A 25,703-nucleotide genomic window follows, 5' to 3' on the forward strand; every position below is an offset into this window, starting at 1 on the left:
AATAGCGCATTTACAGATACTGGCGTTTCCTAACGGTGAACAAAACCCAAGCTTCTCTGTTGCGGCTGCCAACGCCGCTGTACACCTAAGGAAAAACATGTCTTGGCAGAACAGGGAGTGGGCCTTTGCCACGGGGCAGGGCGTCTCCCCAGTGGCTCTGTCCTCCCGCTCTCCCGCCCGCCCGGGAGAGCGGCGGCCCCACCTGGGAGTGCACGCACTGCACCGCACCTTGGTCTCGGCCCTTCGTCCTTTCCCCAGCCGGCGACGCTCACCCCTTTCTCTGTTTAGTCCTTGTGCCTCACAGGGAGGCAATGGCGGGCCACCCTGGCTGGGCCCGGTCCTCGGTGCTTTGCGCTCACATTTTGAGCTCGCTGCTGCCGCCACCGTATTCCGGAAATGGTGGCAGTGGTGAGCCTGTTCGTCGCCCTGTGTGCCCAGGGGAAATGACTGTTTTTCTGTTTGTTTTTTTTTTTTTTTTTTTTTTTTTTTTTTTTTTTTTGAGAAGGTCTTGCGTTTGGACTAACGCCCCCCCACCGCCCCCAGCACTAAGGTTACAGACATACGCCGTGTCTGATGCTTTGATGATGTTCAGCTTAGGGAAGCAGAAGCTGCCGTCCTGCTATGGGTCTGGCCGTTACTTGAATGCCCTCTTACAACTCTTGTACAGACTGAAAAGATAATTAATCTCCCTAAGACAGTCTTTTCTCACTTAACTTAGACTGATGTATTAAATGAGATAACCATGCACAGCCCGAACACTGTATCAGGCATACAACAGTACCTGACAGCAAACAAGGGGCTGGGGAATACGTGTAGAACCTGGCTGGGCATCACCACCTAAAAATGAGCAGGAAGAGGAAAAGCTGCAGAGAAACATGCTGAGGCCTCTGACCTCTGACCGCGTGTATTTTGACAGCTCTTCGGTATGGCTGACCTATCCAAAGCAGTCTTTATTGATTTCTGTTGTCTAAGGGGGCTTCTTTTTAAGTGACTTACTCCTTTTTTGCTGAATGAATATACTTTTATACTGTATAAAAGTTTGGTAGTCCCATCAGGGTTCTACTTTATAGGAAAAAAAAAACAAGTACACTGAATTTAAAGTACGTTGTAGGTTTTTAGGTGATAGGTGATAGTAGATTGCACAGCCCCCCCCCCACACACACACCCTTTTATTTTTATGGTGTTGCTTCCATTATATTATAGCTAGCTGGTTTAGAACCAGGTATTGATTAAGGGGCAAGAGAGGGCTGTTTTGTGGGATTTTTTGTTTGTTTTAGTTTTGTTTTGTTTTTTTGGTGTACTGATAATCTAGCAGCTGTGTGTATTTGTGATAACTTAAAAGGCAGTGATGATTTAAACAGTAAAAATAAATAACCCAAAACATGTGATTTATCCGTAATCCACTGAGTCTTAATATACTTAGGAACAATTTGAGCATTTCTGTTTCAGGCTCCGTTGTTAATCTCCACAGGACTCCAAACCCTAATCCCTTTAGACACTATTCTCAGTAGCCCATAAGATAGTGAATGATACAATCAACTATCACAATTCACACGGTGACGTAAAAACTTCAGATCCCCACATCAGCTGAACTGGAGGTTCTTTATATATTAGAACAATAATGGAAGTTGTACACGAACTTTAAAAGTGTAGATACAGTCTTTGATAGGGATTAGAAGAGCCTTGTGTTTAAAGCCATATTGATGGGGAGGAAGCCATGAGGTATAGCTGTACATTTGCATATAATATAAAAAGTTTTCTAATAAATACTTAAGACATACTTTTTATGTAAGCTGTGTTAACAGTAAAAATACAAAACAAACGAAAATGTCATGAAGAAATGTGACCCCGTGGTAGCTCTGCTGGTAGCACTGCAAGGAAAATACTATAAAATTATTGTCGAAACATTATATGGAAAGATGGCTATCGTGTATAGGCTAATGAATAATATTTACAAGATAATCTTTTCTTTCGATGTATGACTATTCATTTGTTACCCTTAAAGACTTGTTTTTGGCTGGACTCAAGTAGAAGCTCAGGGAGGACAGCCTACGTCTCTTGTTGATCTGTTCCTGGCACTTTTCTTGGCTTTCTTCATTTTCTTTGCTAAAAGTTTAGCATATTCTGCAGCTTCCTCCTTGCTTTTCTTTGTCCATATCTCTTCAGAGCAATATGACAGCGTTTGTGTTGCAGGATACATGGAGTACCAAGACGCTGGATCTTACCCTCTTTGTTTAAAGGCTTTCTCATAACATATTGGCGGACATCATCTTCTTTAGAGAGATTAAAAAGCTTTCAGATTCTGCTAGCTCTTTTAGGTCCCAAATGATGAGCAACAGTAGTATCTGTCAGTCCAGGAATATCCTTCTCCCCTTTTTTAACAATAACCAAGTTGAGAACATTCAGATTGGCATCTACGATGCATCCTTGAACAGACTTGCGCTTTCTCTCTCCAGTTCTCCTTGGCCTATAGCAAGAATGCCCCTTACTCCACAGCAGGCGCACTCTGCCATGGGCCAAATCGCCTTGCTTCATGGGAAAACCTTGTTTGTCATTCCTGCCACTGATGGGGACCACATGACACTTCCACTCGTCACCCAGAGCATCCGCAGCTACTTCTGTGGCCATGTGCATCTCACAAAATGCACGAAGCTTGTGTTCATCATCCACTTCGATGAGTTTCTGGCAGCCGGTGGCCTGGAAGGAGATATTCAGCTTCATCTTCACACAGCCGACCACCTAGGAGGCGCCACGGGAAAAAAAGCGATAATCCTATTTTTGCAAAATCCATTTTATATATTTGTGTGCACTTACTAATATGTTGATGCTTGTCTTTATTTCTGATGTTTAAATGTTCTGTGCTGTAACAATAGAAAACAACAAAATGTATTTCCTAAATCTGGTTGCTTGCAAAAGACGAGTATTCTCTTTGTTGAGGAAAGAAAAGATGGAACTTTGGTAAATCAAAAAATAAAATATTCAGAAATCTGGAATTCTGGGTAGACTTTTCTCTAGAATTTAATTAAGTATGAAAGGTTGGTTTGTTTAAAGTGCAGCTGTTTTACTTGTCTAAAGTAAAATTTAAAAGATGAAGTGTGTCTATATTTAATTCTTAAAATTTGTTCTCGGGGCTGGAATTATGGCTTAGTAGTAGGGTGTGCATTCCCCAATGCCACACACTAAATAAAGAAGCCATGGTGTGGACTTAATTGAAAAGTCTAAAGTTATTTTCACCCAAGTTACTTGTGCTTTCTTTTTACCACTTAGCAAGCAGAACAAAAAAAAAAAAAAAAAATGCCTAAGTGAAAGGCACTTGAGCCGGGCGGTGGTGGCACACGCCTTTAATCCCACCACTCGGGAGGCAGAGGCAGGTGGATCTCTGTAAGTTCGAGGCCAGCCTGGTCTACAAGAGCTAGTTCCAGGACAGCCTCCAAAGCCATAGAGGAACCTGTCTCGGAAAAACAAACAAACAAACAAACAAAAAAAAAAAAAAAAGAAAGAAAGAAAGGCACTTGAACAGCAATGAGTATCAAGTAGAGACAAATTATGAATTGTTCAAACATACCACATGAGGCTTTGTTTTTGTTTCTGTTTGTTTCCTAACTTAGTTGGAGAGATAAGAACACAGCTTCTTAGTTACCATAAAATGCATCATGCTCCTTTTGGGGAGAGCCTTTTTTGACTTGGATCCATGGCTGATTATCTTGTACCACTGTGAGAACTGCGTTGGCAAACCAGTTGTCTCAGTTTCTGTTTAGTGCCCTCTAGTGTTTTATTTTCTATTTACAAAAATATAGTTTATTCTTACTAAGGTTTAGCTAAAAGATACGTGAATTTGTTTGCCATTCTAGTGTGACTTGTTTTAAATTTTCATTGCATCCAGAGACCCCCCTTGTGCTATGCTCCTCAATCTCTATAGGTTTCAGTTTCTGTAAAATGAAGTGCCAGGTTAGAATTGTCTAAGAATTAAACGAGCTGTAAGGTGGATGCCTGACACATAGTAGGAGTCTAATACTAATTTTTTGTTTTGTTTTGTTTTTGGGTTTTCGAGACAGGGTTTTCCTGTGCATCTCTGGCTGTCATAGGACTGAAGATAAAGAATCCTGCTAGTTGAGAGAATGAGAACAGTAAAGAATAAATTCTAGATATAATTCTTACTCTCTAGTACCACCTTTATTAAGGTGTGTGTGTTGGGGGGGAGGTGGGGTCAGAGGACAACTTTGTGGAATCTGTTCTCTCCTATCTTGATGTGAATTCTGGGGATCAAACTCAGGTCACCAGGTTTGCAAGGCAAGGTGCTTTTACCTGCTGAGCCATGTCACAAGGTGGTTCTTTATTACTGAGATAATTTGTACCATTTCTGCAGTCTGGGAGCATGTTGATTTCATTTGCATCTGTCACAGTGCCTTTAATTGCACATGCTCAACAACTAATCTTGTCTTTGAATGTTAAAATTGACTGTGTGGTAGATGTTAGAAAACAGAAGACAAAGAACGGCATGAGATGGAGCCGGTGCGTTAACAGCATGTCTGTGATCTGGCACCAGGGAACAGACACAGGAGGATCACAAGTTTGAAGCCTTGCTGGTTCTACACAGCAAAGTCCAGGCCAGCCTAGACTACACAGTGAGAGCCTATCTCAAAACAATAATAATTGACTTTCTGTTTTGCAAGTCAAAGACTTTTGGAGTAGGTAACATCTGAAAAGCTATGAGCAGGATTTGTTAGCATGTGTAGGTGCAAAAGCAGCACCATTTACAGGAGACCACGTGAGTCCTGATTTACAAACCAACCCTTGGTCACGCAGGTCCAGCACCACTAAACTCTGCAGCTAGAATTTATTTCTTGTAGAACAGCCCAAAAGACATGTTCTCTGTAGTTCTTTTCCTTCGCTAACCGTCAAGGACTTTCGTACTTAACACTACTACCTCTTGGGTCCCCCAGGAATCCATGTAACTCAGGAGAGGATTAGCTACTTACAACCTGTGTGAGCTCAGTCTTTGACCACGCCTAGCATCCCTATGCCCATTTTTCCTGTGTGTCACATGTTAGACATGTAACTATTACCTTAGCTTCCCTTCTGTTGTCTTTGGATTCACGCTAACCCAAGTGAGTTTTCTTGTGAACTGGTTAACCTTTAATTGAGCATCTGTTAATGTTAGGACATTGTACTGAATTTTTTTTATATGTTTAACTTCACTTTCACAGCTATGACTAGTATACAGAGTATGGTCCCCATTTTCTATACAAAATTTCTAGTGGCTCTGCTAAGTGGCAGAGTCAGACTTCTAACCCGAAGTTGTCTTTTTTTAAAGCCAGTGGCCACAGCTATCAGAAACATTGCAAAGGAATATTTTGAGTGAAAGCAATTTGGGAAAGTGTGAGAATCTCAGCACTTCATTGAGGCACTAAGCCCAGCAATTTTTTTAAGTATCTTGATTCCAAGGAAGCCCCCTTGTCTGACGGACCCTGATGTAATGGTAATTATGGCTCATGGTTTAGCCACACCTCATGGTTTTGGAAGGCTGGCACACAAGTTCTGACATTTTCTCTTCTTGGGAGCCTTTTGCATTTGTCATCCATCCGCTTAAGCTGGGGAGGCAAGTTCTTTTCTGGCAGAATACTGCAGCTGCTATTATTTATCCCAAGCCTTACATCTGGGAAAACTGTGATCAGGCTGTGCAAGCATATAAAAGGAATCTAGACAAAGCGGGAGTGAGTTCATACATACACCAGCCATCCTACCCTAGCTTTAGCAATGAGCTCTCTGAGGTAAGCTACACACAGTACTGAAAGCTGTCTTGATGCACACAAATTCTGTGTTCTTAGGGGAGGGGGAGTTCTTCTGTACCCACATTCCCTTTCCCTTAGGCCAAGCACGTGATTTCTTTTAATTGCCTTTCCTCTCTCTGGACTCAGCCCTCCATTTCTAACACACTAATTCTTAAAAGCTTTCCCCTGCTTTACACCTTAGTCTTTTTGAAGGATCCCAGTCCATGTTAGAGTTTATGTGAGCGGATGGTTAGCAATCAAAGCCGCAGACACTGGCATGGGGGTGGAACTACTTGGGTGGAGGGACCATAGCTTGAAAACAAATGAGCCTCTTTCATAATCCCAGTAAAAGGTTTGTGGACTCTTAAGGTCTGCTATTTTGGCAGGGCACTCGAATTTCGGGAACTTTTAGAAAGAGTAAGCAGGAACTAGTTTCCCATCTCTGTGAGTTTTCGGCAAAATTTGTGTGTCCAAGAAAGCCTGTTTTTGAAGTCTCAGTTTCTCTTTCAGAAGACTAGGCTTGGCATTTTTCAAAGCAGCATAAAGCTGAGCTGTGTTATCTCCACAATCTAGAAGTTTTGCAGGATGATGGACTGAATGTCTTTTAAGAAGAGTCAGATCTTGAGAGTGTCCAATGATGTGTGCAAGTGGAGGAAATCCAGAGACAGGGTCCCACGGGGCATTTAATTCACTGTTCATTTGCAGTTGGGATTATGAGACACTTTGGCAATTAACATTTTAATATGGGTGTGCCTGTGGTTCTGGAAATTTACAGCTGTTTACAGCAAATAACAATGCTACCCATTGAAGACGCTGACTGGGCTGGAATACTATATTGACTTTTCCAGCCTCTGGACCAACTCAGTTCTGGAAACAAAATGAGCTTTGGCTTCACATGGAGCTTCAAATCCTGACACTTTGCAACTTTGCAGATTTCTCCTTAAACAGAGGAAATGAAACAATACCAAGTGCCTTTTCCTGGGATCAAAGAATTTCTGAGAGAATTCTCTAAGCCATGAACTGTATTTGGCATTCAATTTGTAATTCTAATGAGTTGGCACGAAAACATTACTAGACCTTAGTTACTAATGGGAGAACTTGAGATCATTCCATCTTTAAGTTAAGGCACTCTCATTGAAGCTTACAAAGAAGGTCCCTTGTGACCCAGAAAGGTTCCACCCAAAACTAGTCAATGAGCAACCTCAACTAGGAAAGCAAATATATTTATTTTGTATTCTTAACACCCAGCCCCCAAATTGAAGATTTCTGGTAAGTTGCTATTGGCTGGAGGACCTGGTATTCTAATAGCCACTTAGGTAAAAAGAAAAAAAAAAAGGTTCAGCACTTGAGCACAGCATGCTGAATAGTGCTTTTGGACAGACACCCAGATCCCTCACCTCACCCACAGAAACTAGGTTAATCGTCGCAAGGTAGCTTTTCAAACGCTACTGCTCCATGGTTTATCTGTGTGCTAAGACCTGAACAAATAACAACCACCAAATTCATTTGCATTATTATCAGAGGCATGTGTGGCTTGAGCTCCAGATACATGGTGTCTGGAGGAGGTGGTGGCGGCTAAAGCAGGAAGAATGGGAACTAAGTGGCCCAGTATATATGATCTCAAATGTGAGAAGACTCTGCTGTGCCCTCCCTGCCCTGTCACATCACACATGGATTTAGGGTTCACACTCTATTACTCAAGTAGAATTGGGTTCTTGTGCCCATAGACGAAAGCAAGCTTGATTGACTGAAATATACATACCTTGCAAAAAGCACATTTGTTTTTAGGCCAGGAAGTCAGAGCACTTTTCTGTTAAATGTTCAGGTCTGGTATTACTTTAGATATGTGTTGAGACAGGTGGCACCAACTCAACGATGTTTGACTATGCTCTCACTTTTAACACATGGCTTCCATTTTGCAGTCCAATATAGGTCCAGCTCCCACTCTGCAACAGAAAGGAGGAGAATGAAGACACTCCTCCCCTGAACCGGTAGTGGACTCCATATTATATTCTTGCTTCTACTACTATCTGACCATATCTAGCTACAAAGGTGGTGGAAAAATGGTGTGACCATGTGCCCACATAAGTCCATTTAAGAAGAGAATGGGCGAAGAATGGCAATGCTCACTCATAGTTCCAGCTACATGTGAGGGTGAAGCAAGAAGGTCGCTTGTTGAGACCAGCCTGAGTAACAAAGAGAGCCCAAGAGAAAGCAAGACAATACAGATTGGAGAAGAGCCACAGTTCTCTTCTTGTGGCTTATCACTTCAGATATGCCTAGTTAATAATTCAGTGCTGAGTTAGAAGCCCATATTCTTCCTTGCATAAAGAAAAATGTGAAAAACTGGGAGTCATCTTATTCCCTCGATTATTTTTGGATAGTACAGAAACTAGGTGTCAGTAAGAACATGAGGACTCAGTGGGTCAAAGCACTTCTTGCTCTTACAGAAGACCTTAGTTTGGTTCCCAGCACCTACATCAGATGGGTCATAACTGCCTGTAAGTTCAGTCCCAGGGGAATCCAGTGCCCTCATCTGGCCTCTTTGAGCACATGCACACATATGGTACACACACACACAAATAAAAATGAAAACTCTTAAAATTGAAATTCTTACCACCAGTGATAATGTTAGGATTTCCATGTCTTTCCTAACATAAACATAGACATCCAAAACAGTGGCTCTGTGGTGGTTTCCACTGTGTTGCTGTGACAAGTGGCCAATACTGTTGTGAGTGGCTGGAGTAGGGATATGACTTTTAAGCTGTCATATAATTGAAAGAAAGAAGGAATGGGGAAATTTGTATTTTGGATTCCACCTCAGCCTGACCCTGAGCATACAGAGAAAGCAGTTTTGAAAAACAAAATTGCATTTCATCTTTACAACCCTTGCCCTCATTTTAAGGTATGTAAGGAAATCAGTTATTTCTTTTTATATCTCTTCTACTACTCTTGGGTACCCTCTAAACTACGAGCATTGAGAACAAGATACAAAAAACTCTGTCTCATGGGGCCTACATTAATGTGGAGAATCTGTCAAAATCTGAGCACACAGTGAAACCCTGCCTCAAAAAACAACAAAACATTAAAAATCGAGCACAACCAGCTGGCATACATATGTGAATGGTTACTGTCAAAGAGGGCCGACATGCTGCCCATACATTCCCAGGGCTTTTAAATCTCCAATCACACATCCTCTCTGCCCATACATTCCCAGGGCTTTTAAATCTCCCATCACACATCCTCTCTGGCCAATGGGAGGGAGGAAGTAGGAGATCACATAGTCAAATGGGAATGTAGGGTCTGGTCTGGAGAGCTGTTTTATCCCTTCCATACACTGACAACCCTAATAGCCCTTACTTCTTAGCCAATTTGCTGCTATGCCAATCAGCATCGCCTGGTTTTATCTTGTCCCTTCTATTTGTTCTCACTTCTGACTGGGAAGTAGGAAAACAGATTTGCAGAAGTCAGAAAAAAAAAAAAAAAAAAAAAAACTATTGTTAAAAGGCACTGTTCCATTTCTAGATCCAAAAAAAACTTCCTGTTTTGTTAAGGCCCTTCTTAGGAGTGGAAACTAGCGCTCTCAAAAGAAAACCACAATAAATAATTTCACTGATGTGCCTGTGTGTTTAGCAAGACTTAAATCCCAAGAGAAATGTGGGGGGAATAAGAAGAGAAACCTTCAGATACAAACCACTGACTTCCTTCCCTCACTACCACTCCCTGAAGGAACAGTGACAACTCCAAAAGCAGAAAGGCCTTTAGAACAATTTGGAATGGTGACCAGGCAAAGCCTCACTTACGGACTATGCTACTCAAATTGCTCATGCTTTCTCCTTTTCCCAAAAAGATCTAGAAAAGCTACTGATTTGCCCTACCCTTTTCTATAGTAACAGAAGTTTGGCTCATCACAAGTTTGTATCTTGCTTTTGCTTTGTGACCCATCCTGACTGACTGATGTGGTAATGTGAGGACATTGACAAGGAAATGCCAGTCCGGAGCCCCGGTTATAGTGCCTGGACTCTGGAGCTGCATCAGTGGAACCCTTGGCCTCAACCATCCTGACTGTGGAGGGAGAAAATTCCTATGTGCTCACCTGGGCCTCAGCCTAGAACTGATAATTCTGTCTTAGTGGCTGAAACAAACAAATGGGGAATGGGACAGTTAAGGAACCACATGACTAAGGGGGCGGGGAACGCCTCCTTTACAACACGCTACAGCAGCACCGATCTTCATGGGGTCATCTGTCTTACCTAAAACTCTTAAGTATTCTCTAAGCATCCTAACAGGTAGGACCCACTGAAGGTGAGTTCTGTGAAAAGGTTTTATCCAGGAGCAATTATTCTCTTCTTCTGTGTTTAATTTTGCTTTCTGTTGTGTTGCTGTAACCTGATTTAAAGCCCCAGAGAAACTAGCAGCTCAGTGCAGGTATGATGTAGCTTATTGTCTCTGGAAATATATTGATTAGTAACTGGACTCAACGGTAGTATGTATGTGTGTTTGTTTAGTGGTCCCAGAGGTCAGGTATGACGGTACAGGCCTATTATCCCAGCATTCAGCTGAATGGAGAGAAGCACATACTCAGCCTGTGAGTTCCAGGCCAGCCTGGGCTACAGAGGAAGACCATCTCAAAACAAAACAAAAACGAACAAAAATCAAACTTTTAACTGTTCCCATTTAATGTTAAAATAATAACAACAGAGGCAGAGACAGGCAGATCTCTGAGTTCAAGGCCAGCCTGGTCTACAGAGTGAGTTCCAGGACAGTCAGAACTACACAGAGAAACCCTGTCAAAAAAAAAAAAAAAAAAAAAAAAAAAAAAAAAAAAAAAAAAAAAAGCATAAGACTGAAGAATTGTGGTGGTCAATGAGAGACGGTTCACCAGGTAAAAAGCATTGGCCCCGTTTGCCTGGCTGTTTGAGTTCCTTCCCCAGAACCTCTGTAAAGGTGGAAATGGAGAAGTGACTCTACAAATTGTCCTCTGATCTCCATGTACGTACACATTCACCTCATGCAATGAATAAAATAAAAAGGGTTTTAAACTGAAAAATAAGCCTGGTGCACACAGCAGGCAGCACTAGACTCAGGGATGAAAAGATGAAGAATGGATGTGAAGTTGGGAGGGAAATGTGTTGGGGGTTGTGAGGAATTGAAGGGGGATTGTGTGGTAGATACTGAAACACATTGTACACATATCTGAAATTCTCAGAATAAATAAAAAAAAACAAAACAAAACCTGAAGACTTCCAGAAGGGCTGTTCATCAAATTGTTTAAAATCTATGACTCAAGCTCCCTCTTGGTGTTGACTCATGTTTGACTCTTGGCAGATGTTTTGACTCCAGGAAGACTGCTCTGTGTTCATCAGTTACATAAATATACAATTCATACATGTGTTACAGTGCTCATGAATGAGCTTGAATGCCTTTGCCCGGATGGTTAAAAAATCCTTCAGCTGGCAGCCTTATCCAGGTCTTAAACTTGCTTTGGGGGACTTTTTGTCACTCACTGATAAAGCAGGAAAGTAAAGGAAATACAGATGAGTTCAAAGCAGGCTTACTTCATAGGGTGGTTCTCCTTTGTTTTGTTTGATTTGGCCTGCTTTGGAGCTGTTTCAGGACACATGAGGTTCTCCAACCAGAAGGCCCTTTCCAGACCTGATTTCCCCTTGGAATGACACAGTATCTTCCCATCAAATGTGACATTTGTAAATTCCTGTCTGGGGAGCAGCAATTGCTTTGAATTACAAACTATTTGAATAAACCAGTATTGGGTTCACAATTCTGTGTTGTCCTGCAACCCTTTATTGAAATCTGCTATAGTCATATATGATGACATTATATTTCTCTGCCTAGCATTTGACTGCAAAGGAATACCTTTTCTACACTTTAATTAGACCTTTTTAAGTTGTATGTAATAGAAACTTCTTTTCACCATTATATTAACATTGGACATGAAATCCCAGTATCAGGTTACACACTCATCATTGCTTTAGAAACACTTTAAATGTATTTTTATGGGGCTGAAGAGATGGCTCAGCAGCTAAGAGCTCGTCCTGCTTTTGTAGAGGACCCAACATTTTGTAGATTACATCCATTGGCTCACAACCTTGTATAACTCCAGCTCCAAAGATCTGCCAGCTCTGGACCCTGATGTCTATGGGCACCTACACTTATATGCAAATATCCACACATACATAAATAAAAGTAAAATCTTTTAATATTATTTTTTACCATGAGCATGTAGTGACCACAATGGCCAGAAGAGGGCATAATTTCCCCTGGACCTGGAATTATGGAGGGTGTAAGCCACAATATGGGTGCTAGGAATGGAACCCTGATCCTCTAGAAGAGTAGCCAATACTTTTAACCACTGAGCCATATCTCTCCAGCCACTAGAATCTTTAAAAAAAAAATGTTTTTGATAACTGAAGTCAATATACATTTAGTTAAATCCCCCACCTTTAAAATATTATTTTTTGAGAGACAGGTCCTCAATATGTAACCCTGGATAGCTTGAAACTTGCTATGTAGACCAGGCTGGCTTCTTGTGCTGGGATTAAAGCTGTTGGACCCCAGACTTAGTCCCCTTTCTATTTTCATTCAGTCTGGGACTCAGTCCTGGTACTGTCCACCTTTAGGGTAGGTCTCCCCTCAATGAACATAATCTAGATAATCATCACAGATAAGCCCAGAGGGTTCTAGATCCTGTCAAGTTGGCAATATTAACATAATCACATCCTTTGTCAATTTAATACTCAAACACATCACTTTTAGGCAATAGCCTTCAGACCCCTAACCCGGCAGTCCATGGCCATTTCATAATGCAAAATGAATTCAGTTCAACTTAAAAGTTGCTCTAGGCTAGCCTGGAACTGTAGAGGAACAACTCTATAGAGTGAGTTCCAGGACAGCCAGGCCTACACAGAGAAACTCTATCTTGATAAACTTTTTTAAAAAGTTGCCATGATCTTTAACAATTTCAACATTGTTTACAGGTCCAAAGTCTCGGGCCTGTAAGATGGGTCAATGGGTAAATGCAGTTTGTTATGCAAGCCTGAGTTCCATCCTTCAGAAGCCATGGCAGAAAGAGAGAGCTGACTCCCATACGTTTTTCTCTGACTTCCTCCTATGCACCATGGCTTGCAGGCATCACCACTCAAACACATGAAATGATTTTTACTTCCAAAGTCTTCTGACACTCGACACTCTTTTAACTGTACCTATGAAACTACAAACAAGTTACATTCAATATACAATGTCACAGAATAAACTTTCCCATTCCAAAATAGAGAATTGAGGTATAGCAAGGAATGCTGGGACCAAAGTAATACTAAAAGCTTACAGGGTGAACAGTAAGTCTAGTTATCTGGAGTTTGTGGGCACCAAAGCTGCTCCTGCAAAACACTCAGTTATCCTTGGCAAATGCCCTATAGTTCTGGCATCTCCAAAATCTTGAGGTCTTCATTGCAACTTGGGCTTCATCTTTAAGGTTTCATACAATGGCCTTGCGGAGCTTCCTTGCAGGAATTCCAGCTTTGCCACACTCTGCATGACCTCAGCAGCCCTCTAAAATCATAGTCCAAGATTCCACGATCTACTCAATTTTGCATTTTTCATAGTTGCATGGCCAGTAACATTTGGGTGACACTAGTCACTTTAGGTGGAACCTGACCCTTTTGGTCAGTTTACAATAGCCTCTGTTCTGTCCCTGGGGAAACACTTCCTGAGGTAGTTGCTTTCGAAGAACTGGGCAGCAGCATTCTCATTTCAGGCGCTGTCCTTGCAAGTGAATTTGCATTTTCAAATTTTGATGGATAGGGTCTTACCCTTTTCCCAGTACAAAGGGAGGCAGGCTACTTTTTTTTAACAGCCACAGCCTCTTTTTCTGCAACTTTAAACATACTTGAGCTCTTTTCCAGGAAAAACTAAACACTATAGCTTCCAACCCCACTTGTCAGTGTTTTTCACTGTAGTTAGGAATAAGAATGGCAAGCAATCACCATATCACAGCCTGCATGCTGCTTCCCTGCCTTGAATTCCCTCCACCATATAAAGTGGTTCATTACTTGGGTTCATGACATGGCCAGAGTGCAACTGGATTCTTTGCCATCACACAAATGATCTCTATTCCAATTCTCAATGGACTCCTTGTTCCCCATTCTGAAACTTCATGAACTAGGTTTCCATTTTCTTCATTTCTCTTGATCCTCTGGCCCATCAAGTTCTACTTGCAGAATTCAAGGGCTTTTCTAGTTTAAAGTTTCAGACTCTTCCATATTCACCCTGCAAGCCAGTTCCATAGGCCTGACACCCAGAGGCCAGGTTTATCATGGCAGCAGTCCATTTCTCTGTACCAGTTTTCTGTACTAGGTATTTGTCTTGTTGCTGCGACAAAAATACCTAACAAAAGCAACGTAAAGAAAGTGGTTTATTTTGGCTTAAAGTTCCAGGAAGCACAGTCCATCCTGACAAGAATGGTAGGGCAGCAGGAGGCAACTGAACAATCTTATTCACATTCCAGGAGCAGAAAGTGATAAATATTTGTTTGTTTTCTCCAACCTCTCACTGTACATCCCTAGCTGGCCTGGAACTCACAGAGATCTGCCCACCTCCTAAGTGCTAAGATTAAAGGCGTGTGCCACCACACCCCGCTGAATAGTTTCTACTATTTGATTTTGTGAGATAGTCTTTCTCACCCAACCCAGACTGGCCCTGAACTTGCATTGCAGCTAAGGCTGTCTCCACCCAATCTCTCACGTGTTGGGATTATAGGGGTGTACAGATATTCCTGGATTTACTCTCATATATATATATATATATATATATATATATATATATATATATATTCCAGATACAGTAGACATTATATATATATATATATTCATATACATGTACATACATACATCTCCAGCTACGCAGAAGACAGAAGTAAGAGGAGAGAAAAGTTTGAGGACAGCCTGTACTACATAGCAAATTCAAGACCAGTTTAAACTGCACACGAAAACCATCAAAAACCCAAGGACTGAAGATTTGCCTAGCACTGGCAAGCCCTTGGGTTTTGTCGCTGGCACTACAAGAAACAAAAGAAAACAATCATCATCATCAACAATTTGAAAGCATTTCTTTTTCATTTTTTAAAATCATCTACAAGTAGAACTTAATACCAAAGAATAGACCCACCAATATTTATTTTCTAACTAATGTTAATTCTAACTGAACCCAACTGGAATCTGTTTTCAATGATAATTTCTGAAGGTAGGACAGCAAAAATACTGATGCCAAGATGCTTAATAAGGCTTTAGGTAGCCAATAGAATAGACATAGATGAAAGGTTCTAGTTCAATGAATATAAAACCAATAAGTTAGAGCCATCATAGAGTCTCTTCTAGCTGGTTTTTGGCCAGTTAAACCTAATAAAGATTGTGAAGATAGAAAAGTAGCTTGAAGCCAAAATAAGCAGTAAGAACAAACACTGTGTTCCATTAATAGTAATGATATTAAATTTGTGTACTTGTTAAAAACATAAAGTCTACTTACTTTTTAATAGTCTTACAATGCTGTCACTCCTCCAACTATAACAGTATAGAGGTTTTGAAACACTTTGATAAATCCTCAAAGGAGTAATCTCAACCCCCTTCTCCCCAAACCATCGTCTCAGGTCTTGCATCTAAGACAAAACTTGTGCAGGAGGAAATTGAAAGATATTGCAGGTATAGTTCTGTTATCAGAAGTACGATAGATTATTTTGAAGTCTTTAGACAATGACCATGAACACTTCACAGAAACAAATTTGTCATCTGCACCCAAAGGATTTTACTCCACAAAGTAGTAAGCCAGCAGCATCTCCCCTTTTCCAAGCCAGAAAGTGTTTTGAAGCACTTCTTTTTGTTTGGTTGTTGAAACAGGGTCTCACTATATAGTCCTGGATGAAGCATTTCTTATTAGAAAAAAGATAAGTAATTATTGCTGCTGTTAATCATTGAATTAGAAGAAGATCAATGGAACTGCTCCTTCTAGTGTCAGGTCCCAAAGAAATCTGGGACAAGGCTCACACTGTCCCTGTGGCTCCTCCCAGCACCTCTCACCCTGCCCTGCCCTAAACCTCTCCAGCCCAGGCTCTTCCTTCTCCCAGATTGTCATTTGTACATAAATTTGCCATTTCAGCCATATGCTCTCTTGGTCGGCTTGCTCCCTCTTCTCTCTTCCCCTTCCTCTTTTGCTCTCCCGGTCTCTCCTCTCAGTTCCCAGTTCTGTCTGGACGGTTCCAGATGCCTCTGGCTGTTTTCTCCCTCATATCTACAATAAAATCTGTCTCAACTAAACCTTGGAGTGGTCATGTCCTCATATTCATTCATTTAGGAAACTCATTTTTTAAAAATCAAAGGCATTTAGAAAATCTCATAGGCATTTAGAAAAACCTATCTGAAATATAGAAAAACTGCAATTTATCTGATTGTTTATTTTTTTCTCCATAGGAGTAGTTCATGTCTCCAAAACAAATAAATGGAAAAAGAAAAATGACAGGAAATTTGAAATACAGACTCCCAGGCTACTGCTAACACAATTTGTAATATACTCTCATATTCAGAGTTGCCTCTAAAATAAAAACAAACAAACAAAAAGCAATACCAACAAAGAAATCAAAAGCCCAGAGTTTCTCATATTTGGTAAATTTCACAAAATCTACAGGCCAAGTAGCTTTGTTTACTCTCACACTCCAACCTTTTCATTTTGTTTTGTTTTTAACCATTGTTATAAAACCAAGGAGACAGCTGGTATAAACCTAGGCCCTCTCTTTTCCAAAAACAGACTACATGTACATCCTAGGCAGATAAGAAAAGTCTTTTTCTTCCACATTCAGGCCATTGTTACTGTTGAGAAATGTTTTCCGTGTTCCTGTCTGCTGCAGATTGCCATGTTCTGACCATTTGTGCCTCCCAGAACACCAGATTATCTGGCAGAGGGACAGTTCGAACTGAGTCACTGATGGCCACAGCTGCTCTAGCAAGGGGCTCAGCCTCACCAAGCTTGTAATTAGCTCCTGGTTTACAGAAGAGCTTTGAGGCTGTGGCAGATCTCCCTTGTCACAATATTTCTTCCCTTCCTTTCAGCCGACCTCCTACCATGCCAGGACCTAGTTCATCAGACCATCCCCTGTCTCAGTTTGTCTCCTCAGGACTGAAGCCTTGTCTGGGGTAAAGTTACCCTGTTTTGCTTTTAGCCAGAGACATGCCTTCCTAGTCATCTTCCAGAAGTCCCCAACCTACTGGGGCTCTGCTTAGAATAACTCAATTGCCTGAGAGCTTTTCTAAGGTGTTAGTACACCACCCAGACTATCCCACACTCTGGCTGCTTAGTTTGCTCTCCAAGGATCCCATAATTGCACAAAGCCTGTCTGTCCAGCCTGGTAACCTATCACCTGATCCTGGACCCACCCTCTTCCCAACAGTGGATGTTGACAAGGTAGCAATTAATGCTAATAAGAGCTTTGTCAAGAACTGTCTTGGGTACTTGATGTACTTAAATTTCTTTCATTATGACTACAATGCAAAGAGAAACTGAAGTTGGAAGAAGTACATTGGATTGCTCAAGCTCACCCAAATAGAAGCACAGCCAAGACTTGTCCATAAACTTGAGATGCCAAGTAAATACCCCTAAGCACAGGACAAGGGCTCCCCATGCTCACTTTGCTTCTGCAGCATTCTAATAATACAGCACAGTTGTTGAGGGGTGTTTCATTCAGGGCTGTGACGAATATAAGCCATGCTTCTTCCCAGAAGGCCTTGGGTTTGGACAAAGGCTCTGTATACCACCCATTAGAAGAGAGTTTGCTGTCTCTGCCTCTCACATTATTTTACTTGACTGGCTTTAATAGTGTCTTAGTTGCTTTCCTCTTGCTATGCTAAAACATCTGACCCAAAGCACCTTGGAGGACTGGATTATTTTGCTTACATTTCCAGGACATAATCTGGTATTGAGGGGAGTCCAGGCAGGGAACCTAGAGGCAGGAACCATAAAGGAATATTACTTACTGACTCTCTCACTGACTCAATGCTCACTTCACTTTCTTATGAAGCCCAGGCCAATCTGCCTTAGGGATAGTGCCACCCACGATGGGCAAGTCCCTCTCACATCAATCATTAATTAAGGCAATCTCTCACAGACATAGCCACAGAACAATCCGATTGAGACAATTCTGTGATTGGGGTTCCCTATTCCCAGGTAATTTTTGGTTGCATTAAGTAGACAATGAAAACTAACCAGGACGACTGCCAACAGAAATGCTTTATTGTTGATTATCAAATGTTACTTTTTTAGTGCAGTCATTTTTGTCAAAGTTGTGAGGTGAGTACAGTTTTCCCTAGAATCTCAGAAGCCCCATATCATAAGGTAGTGGATCAAAGCCTTCTATTTCAGTACTGAGACTAAAGCTAGAGAAGTGATCTCTTTTATGTTTTACAAAGAGTTAATGGCAGAACTACCTTACCAGTAACTTGTTCCATTGTTATCGTGAAATATATATGATAAAAGCAGTTTAAGAAAGGCTTTGTTTTTGTTTTGGCTCATGGTTTCAGGATATAGTCATCACAGAGGGGGCGGGATGGGGGTGAAATGGGGGTGGAGGTCATGGTTTTGGAACTTTAAGTCAGCTGTTTACATTGTACCCACAGTCTGAGGCAGAAAGAGATTAATGTTTGCAGTCAGGACTCTAGTCCGTGGAATGGTGTTACCCACATTCAAGGTCACTCCCTTCTCAACTAATCTAGATAATAATCTCACACAGGCTTGCCTGAAGTCTTACCCAGTATAGATGTCTTTTAGGCATGCTCAGATTATTTTAAAAATTACCTCTGTCAGTCAGGCATAGGGGGTACATACCCAGCACTTGGGAAGCAGAGGTAGTCATATCTCTAAGAGTTCAAGACCAGCCTGGTCTACAATGCAAGTTCCAGGACAGCCAGGACTACACAGGAAAACTCTGTTGGGGCTGGGGGTAGGTTACCTCTGCCTCTGAGCTTTAATCTTTGACATGGAGCAGCAAAGGGAGGGGGCTAACTAAAATGATAGTGTAGTTTATAAGGAAAAATTTGGGGGGAGGAATTGCTGTTACCATCTATCTCTGGCAAAGACTAGAACCTTCTGAGTCCATATACCAGTCTAGATTTCAGAAAAATGCTCAGAAGTATATTTGTATAGCCATCTCATTTATACCAGAAGACAAAATCAGTATCAAACAAAAGCAATGTTTGAGAGCTAGATATGACGTCTCATGCTTGTAATCTCAGCATTCAGGAAGTTGAGGCAGGAGGATCAATAATTTGAAATCAGTATCTGGAGAAATAGCTCAACCGTTAAGAGCACTTCTCTACAGGATCAGGATTAGATTCTCAGCACTCACATGGAGGTTCACAACCGTCTGTAGCTTCAGTTCCAGGGAAACTGATGCACTCTTCTAGACTCCTCAGATACCAGGCATCCAGGAAGAGCACAGGCACACACATAGGCAAAAGCCCCCTACACATGAGATTTTAAGAATTAATAATAATAATAATAATAATAATAATAATAATAATAATAAGCAATTTTAAAGACAGCATGGGCTACATATTAAGGTTCATTTTTCTAATGGCACAGAAAAATAAAGCAAAAGAACCGGTAACATCTTTAGCATTTTATTTACTACACACCAGGGACTTCCAGAGGAGCCCTCTGTGTACTAATTTATTCCCAGAGTGAGCCTAGGAAATTGATGCTTTGTTATTCTCATTTTATAGGTAAGAAAATAAGGAGCCAGAGAGGGTAAAGAATGTGTGCAAGATTACACAGATGGAGAGACACAGGATCTGAATGAAGCTATCTACTTTCAGGCTCCACACCCTAACTCTTACTCCAGGTTAGCCTTACTAAGAAATAGGCATGGGGGTTCTGAAGATGTCCAGAAAGACAGAATGACCTGAAACCTTTTTGTCTCAGAAGAACAAACACCCAGTAGTCACAGGCACTCAGCTCCTCAGCTACCCTTGCCACTGAGTGTGAACCTTTTAGGCCACCCTCAGAGTGCTGTATAATCATTTATATTCCTGAATTTAAGACTTAGAGCACACAAGGTGTGGAGAAACATGGGAAAGAAACCAAATAAAACTAACAATAAACTTTGGCAATTTTCAATTTTTGTTGCATAACTCCTTGCTTGGGAAGAAATGCTCAAAAATCAACAAAAGAGTAAAAAAACAGGATGTTAAAAAGCACTTTTATGATTATGCTTTCTGAAGTTTACTGCCAGACTTAGACCACTCCTGCCAAAAATAACTGTTCTCTCCCACAACCTACACAATTTTGCATTTGCCGGAAATTTGTTAGTATTTTTCTACATAAAACCATAGTTTGTTTAAAAAAAAAAAAAAAAAAGAATGTCCCAGACATTAGCAGAAGGAAAGAACCCTGGGTGGAGCTAAGGCTCTGCAGTCCCAGGACCTTTAGTTCAGAGATCAGCATTTGAAATGGGTTTCTTTGGTGCACTCGGGGTTGTTATGGGGATCTAACTGAAGGTTTCTATCCTGTGGGCTGGTAACACAGAGATGTGGGAAGGACCTGGGACCTAGAACTAAGCAAAACTGAGCTCAGATCCTGGGATTAACAGATTCTAGTGGTGTGACCCTTCTGAACCTCTACCTCTCATCTGTAAATGAGAAGCAAAGTACCATTCTGTGGAATTGTCATAAGCATTAAGGAGGTATTATGTGTACACCCTAGAAGGAGATGGGGATGTGTGCTGAGTACCGATCTATTTCCAGTACAAACAATGATTATATGTGTGTTGCTCAGCAAAGTGTGGAAAGTAGTAGAGAACTGGAAAGGCACACATGATGGATGCTAAGAAGAGACAGGGAATCCAGGAATGAGTGACGGTTAGGAGAGGGGGCTCTTTTGAAAACCATTATTCTAGGTCCTTTGTGAACTGGAGAGGACTTAAAAAGCTAAAGACGGGAGAAAACATCAGCAAAACTCATTATCAAGTCTAGAAAAACACTCTACAGGCTGAGGGTTCACAGAGGAGAGGAGATAATGCAGATATATGGACAAGTAGATAGGGCTAGAACTCAGTGCCAAACTATATCTAAGGAAGCTCTAACTCTTGCTTGTGTTAAATGGCTATGCTAGTTAACTCCTGGCAAGTCTGCAGAGAGCTTGCTGGCGGGAGATGCTGGGTCTGAGTCCTCACTACTCCTTATGGAGGATCTCTCCTTGACACATCCTGTTTACTAGCCCTTGGGAAAGAAATGGTGTGTGTGAGCTGAGCACTGAGCCACACCCCTGGAATCCAGTTGTGGAGAGGGAGGAGGGATGAGCAAAGGAGCCAAGACGGAACTGGAGAGACCTGACCTAGTGAGAGCATGGAGACCCTTGTCATAAAGCTGGGGAAGCAGCATTGGACCGAACCAAGCCCTCTGAGTGTGGGTGCCAGCTAGGAGGCCAAGTCAGTCTGTGGGACTTCTAACAGTGGAGCCAGTCTTTATCCCTAGAGCACAAATCCCTCCATTTCCTATGGAGGGATACTGTTGCAGCCCAGATACAGCAAGGAGGGCCTAGGCCCTCCCCACAAATGATATGACAGACTTTGAAGGTCCCTTGTGGAGGGCCTCACTATCTCTGGGGAGGAGTTGGGGGTTGGGTTGGGGGGTTGGTGGGGAACATGGGAGGATGGGAGGGCAAGGGAATGGGGGGATGGATGTGTAAATATGAGTAGTAATTAAAGAATTAAAAAAAATGGTGTGTGTGTGAGAGAGAGTGTGTGTATGAGTGAGTGTGTGAGTGTGAGTGTGCGAGTTGTGAGTGTGTATGAGTGAGTGTGAGAGAGTGGGAGTATGTGTGTGAGTGTGAGAGTGTGTGAGTGTGCGCGCGCGTGTGTGCACTCCTAATGTTCTAGTGAGAAAAGAAGGATACTGAGTCTTACAATTGATTTCGGATATAACAGAAAAGAACTAAATCAAGGTTACCCCTGAACCCAGAGAAACACAGTTATTAACCATTGCTTGTACTGGAAATGACTGACACTTAGCATCCATCCCCACCTCTTTCTAAGGCTCCCTTTTGTATTGAAGAGGCTGAAAATTTCAAGACTACATTTTCCGGGCTTCCTCCCAGGTAAGGCTATGCAGATCACTCACTGGATAAAGCAGAAATCATGAGCCACCTTTCTTGGCTTATTTGGTCAAGTTTTATGATTGTTACTAAGTACCAGGGGGAATTGTCTCCTGCTCTTCTGTTCTTGGCCACACTTACCTCTGGTGGGGACTTTCTTTCAGGGCTCTCTTCCAGGCCCGTCTCTGCTGCCCTCTGTTCTGTTCTGCGGTGGCCTTTGAAGACCTTGTGTAGGAGCTGAGGACGAAGCTCAGCACTAGGCTGGCTGCTTCTCTGGCAGCACGAGGTGCTGTTTTGCCCCCCAGCATGCCACAGATTGGGGAAAGAGCAGACACCTGTAATTCTAATCCTTAAGAGGAAGCAGAAGAAAAATCAGAAGTCAGGTTGCATGAGTTTGAGGCCAGCCTGGGCTATGTGAGAGCTTGTCTCAAACATAACAGCAAAATCATATACCAAAGGAGTGAGGCAAAAGAAGAATCCTAGGCTGGAAGTTATTTAGGGACTCCTAGGCTTAAAATCCATTCTCACAAATTCTCAGTTGGTATCTAAAACTCCTTTTTTTCCTCAGTTACTTCCATGGTAACTTTTCATTCCAGGGTCTGGAGGATATTTTTCCAGCCTCTACCAACACCATGGCCTTGAAATCCAAGTTTAGCCAAGCACTGTCCCTCCAGCTCTTCAGCTTGCCAGGCCCCAGCACATGTCCCAAACTTCCTGAGTCCACGTGTGTGGTTGAAATGAGCCATGGTGACATTAGTCATGTTTATTGTTGATTGAAAACAAGGATATGTGGTAGCCAAGGCCTTATTGTGGTTTCTGACTTCATAGTTGCTCACTAACTATAACAAGACTATGAAAATGACCAAAATAGACATTGTATATGTAAAAGTAGATAGGATGAGAGATTAGACTCTTCTCTGTTGGTAGCAAATATATATATTGTTTGGTAGTAAAGATATATATATATATATATATATATATATATATATATATATATATATCTTTTTCTCCTTTGCTATAATGAAGCTATGCACATATTTTACTCAATTTCACACTAGTATTCTTTTGTTTTGTTTTAACACTGGGTTTTTATATTTAGCCCAGGCTGACCTCAAACTCACTGTTCAGCTAAGGCTGACCCTGAGATCTTCCTATCTCAGTTTCCCAGGTGCTAAGATTACAAGCATCTATCATCAGACTCAGCCCATTAAAATGACAAAATTAGGCCTGGGGGATGGTGCAGGGAGTAAGGATGCTCCATACATAAGCAACTATGGGTATCTGAGTCCCATCCCAGAACCATATGAAAAACCATGGTTACACAGGTAGCTCTAACCCCAGGGCTGTGAGAGGCCGAGGCAGGAGTATTACTAGGGCTTGCTGGCTACCAGTCTGTCTGAAGCAGGAAGTTCCAGGTTCAGTGAGAGATTCTGTTTCAAAAGAATAAGGCAGGAAAAGATAGGGCAAGACACTCTCCTAGCCTCTGCCTGTAGTGAGCACAGGTGAGCACAGACTCCCCCACACTCCCAACGAAGTGCTCAATTGATAGACCCCTGATTGACAAGCATGCACAAAGCCCCAATGCTGCCTAAAACCAAGAGTGGTACATTCCTGTAATCCCAGCACATGGGAGATGGAGGCAGGATGGCCAGAAATCCAATATCATTCTTGGCTACATATCTAGTTCAAGGTCAGCCTAGACTACCTGATACAAAACAAAAAGTTTTACGAAGATACAATTCACATTTCATACACATTGCCAACTTAAAATGTACACTTGAATAACTTTAGCCACAGGATTGTGGAACCATCACCACAAACAATTTTAGGACATTTTGATCAGCTTCCAAAGAAACCATATATCCAGAAGCCTTTATAGCCATATCCCTCCAAACTCCCCAGACCTCAGGCAGACATTAATTCTGCATACTTTAATGTCTTCATAAAACTGTTGAGCTGCATTTATTTCATTTTAACAAGTATATGAGTATTTTTCTTGCATGTAAGAATGTACACGACATGCTTACCTGGTGCCCAGGAAGTCAGAAATGGGAGTTCGATCCCCTAGAATGGGAGTTACAGACTGTTGTGAACTATGTCGATGCTGAGAGCTGAACCTGGGTCCCATATAAGAGCAACAAGTGCTCATAAGCCACCAAGACACCTCCAGCCTATAATTCCAGAACATTTTCTATAAGTGGGAACAGACAGTATCTGGTTTTAATAGATTTTTTTTCTTACACAGGCAAAATGTGCTTAGCCCTTGTTATGAAATCTAGAAGATCAGCTGAAACTAGGGATGCCAGGTAAATTTGGCTTACATCAAAGAAGGACTTAAGAGGACTCTAGTGAGCAAGGCATCTGCATATGAAGATCCACTGAACATTCAGTGTGGCAGTCTGAGTGTTTGTCCCGTTTCCTACAAGTTAGCTGTATTCTTTAAAGTATGGTTTTTTTGAGGGACATTAATTCCAAATCTATTTGCAGTATTCTCTCAAGGGGGTTGTATTAATTAGTTGTCTCATTAGTGTGATGAAATGCCTGATAAAAGCAACTTAAGTAGTAAAGGGTTTATTTTGACTCACAGTTTAAAGAAACATGGTCCCTGTCTTAATTAGGTTTTCTATTGGCTGTGAAGAGACACCATGACCACAGCAACTCTTTGGAAAATATTAAATTGTGGCAGGTTTACAGCTCAGAAGTTTAGTCTAGACATCCATTCAGCTATGTTCATAGCAGCATTATTTGTAATAGCCACAACCTGGAAGCAACCTAGATGCCCTTCTGCTGAAGAATGGATAAAGAAAACGTGGTACATTTATACAACGGAGTACTACTCATTGGGAAAAAAAATGGAATCCTGAAATTCGCAGGCAAATGGATGGAACTAGAAGAAACCATCCTGAGTGAGGTAACCTAGTCACAAAAAGGCAAAAATGTATGTACTCATTCATATATAGATATTAGACATAGAGCAAAGGATTACCAGCCTACAAGGACGACCCTTAGAGAGACATACATGGTTCCCCAGAGAAGGGGAAAAGGACAAGATCTCCTGAGCAAATTGGGAGATGGGGGAGGGGAGAGAGGGAGTTAGGAGAAAGAGAAGGGGAGAAGAGGAGGAGAGAGGAGGACATCAGGGAACAGGAAGATTGAGTCGGGAAGAATAGAGGAGAGAAAGAAAAGAGATACCTTAATAGAGGAAGAGAAATCTGGCACTAGCAAAATGTCCAGAGATGTACAAGGGTGGCCCCAACTAACAATCTAAGCAATAGTGGAGAGGCTACCTTAAATGCCCTTCTCCAATAATGAGATTGATGACTACCTTATATGCCATCCTAGAGCCTTCATCTAGTAGCTGAGGAAAGCAGAAGTAGACACACGCAGCTAAACTCTGAGCTGAACTCCTGGAATCCAGTTGCAGAGAGGGAGGAGTGATGAGCAATTGGATCAATACCAGGCTGGTGAAACCCACAGAAACAGCTGACTTGAACAAGGGGGAGCTCATGGACCCCAGACTGATAGCTGAGAAACCAGCATAGAACCAACCCAGACCCCCTGAACATGGATGTCAGTTTGGAGGTCTGGGAAATCTATGGGGCCTCTGGTAGTGGATCAGTATTTATCTCTAGAATAGGAATGGAATTTGGAGCTCATTCCACATAGAGGGATACTTTCTCAGCCTAGACACACTAGGGAGGGCCTAGGCCCTGCTCCAAATGAGATGACAGACTTTGAAGATTCCCCCTCCCCCATGGAAGGCCTCACCCTCCCTGGGGATCAGAAAGG

General features: G+C 41.8%; 2 pseudogenes; both read right to left on the reverse strand.

Moving 5' to 3' along the window:
* Positions 1-515: 515 nt before the first annotated feature.
* Positions 516-7,669, reverse strand: LOC113833154 (annotated as a pseudogene).
* LOC107980132 lies at positions 7,584-22,596 on the reverse strand (annotated as a pseudogene).
* Positions 22,597-25,703: the final 3,107 nt, after the last annotated feature.

This window comes from Cricetulus griseus (genome assembly GCF_003668045.3).
Source record: "Cricetulus griseus strain 17A/GY chromosome 1 unlocalized genomic scaffold, alternate assembly CriGri-PICRH-1.0 chr1_0, whole genome shotgun sequence".
Lineage (NCBI taxonomy): Eukaryota > Metazoa > Chordata > Mammalia > Rodentia > Cricetidae > Cricetulus > Cricetulus griseus.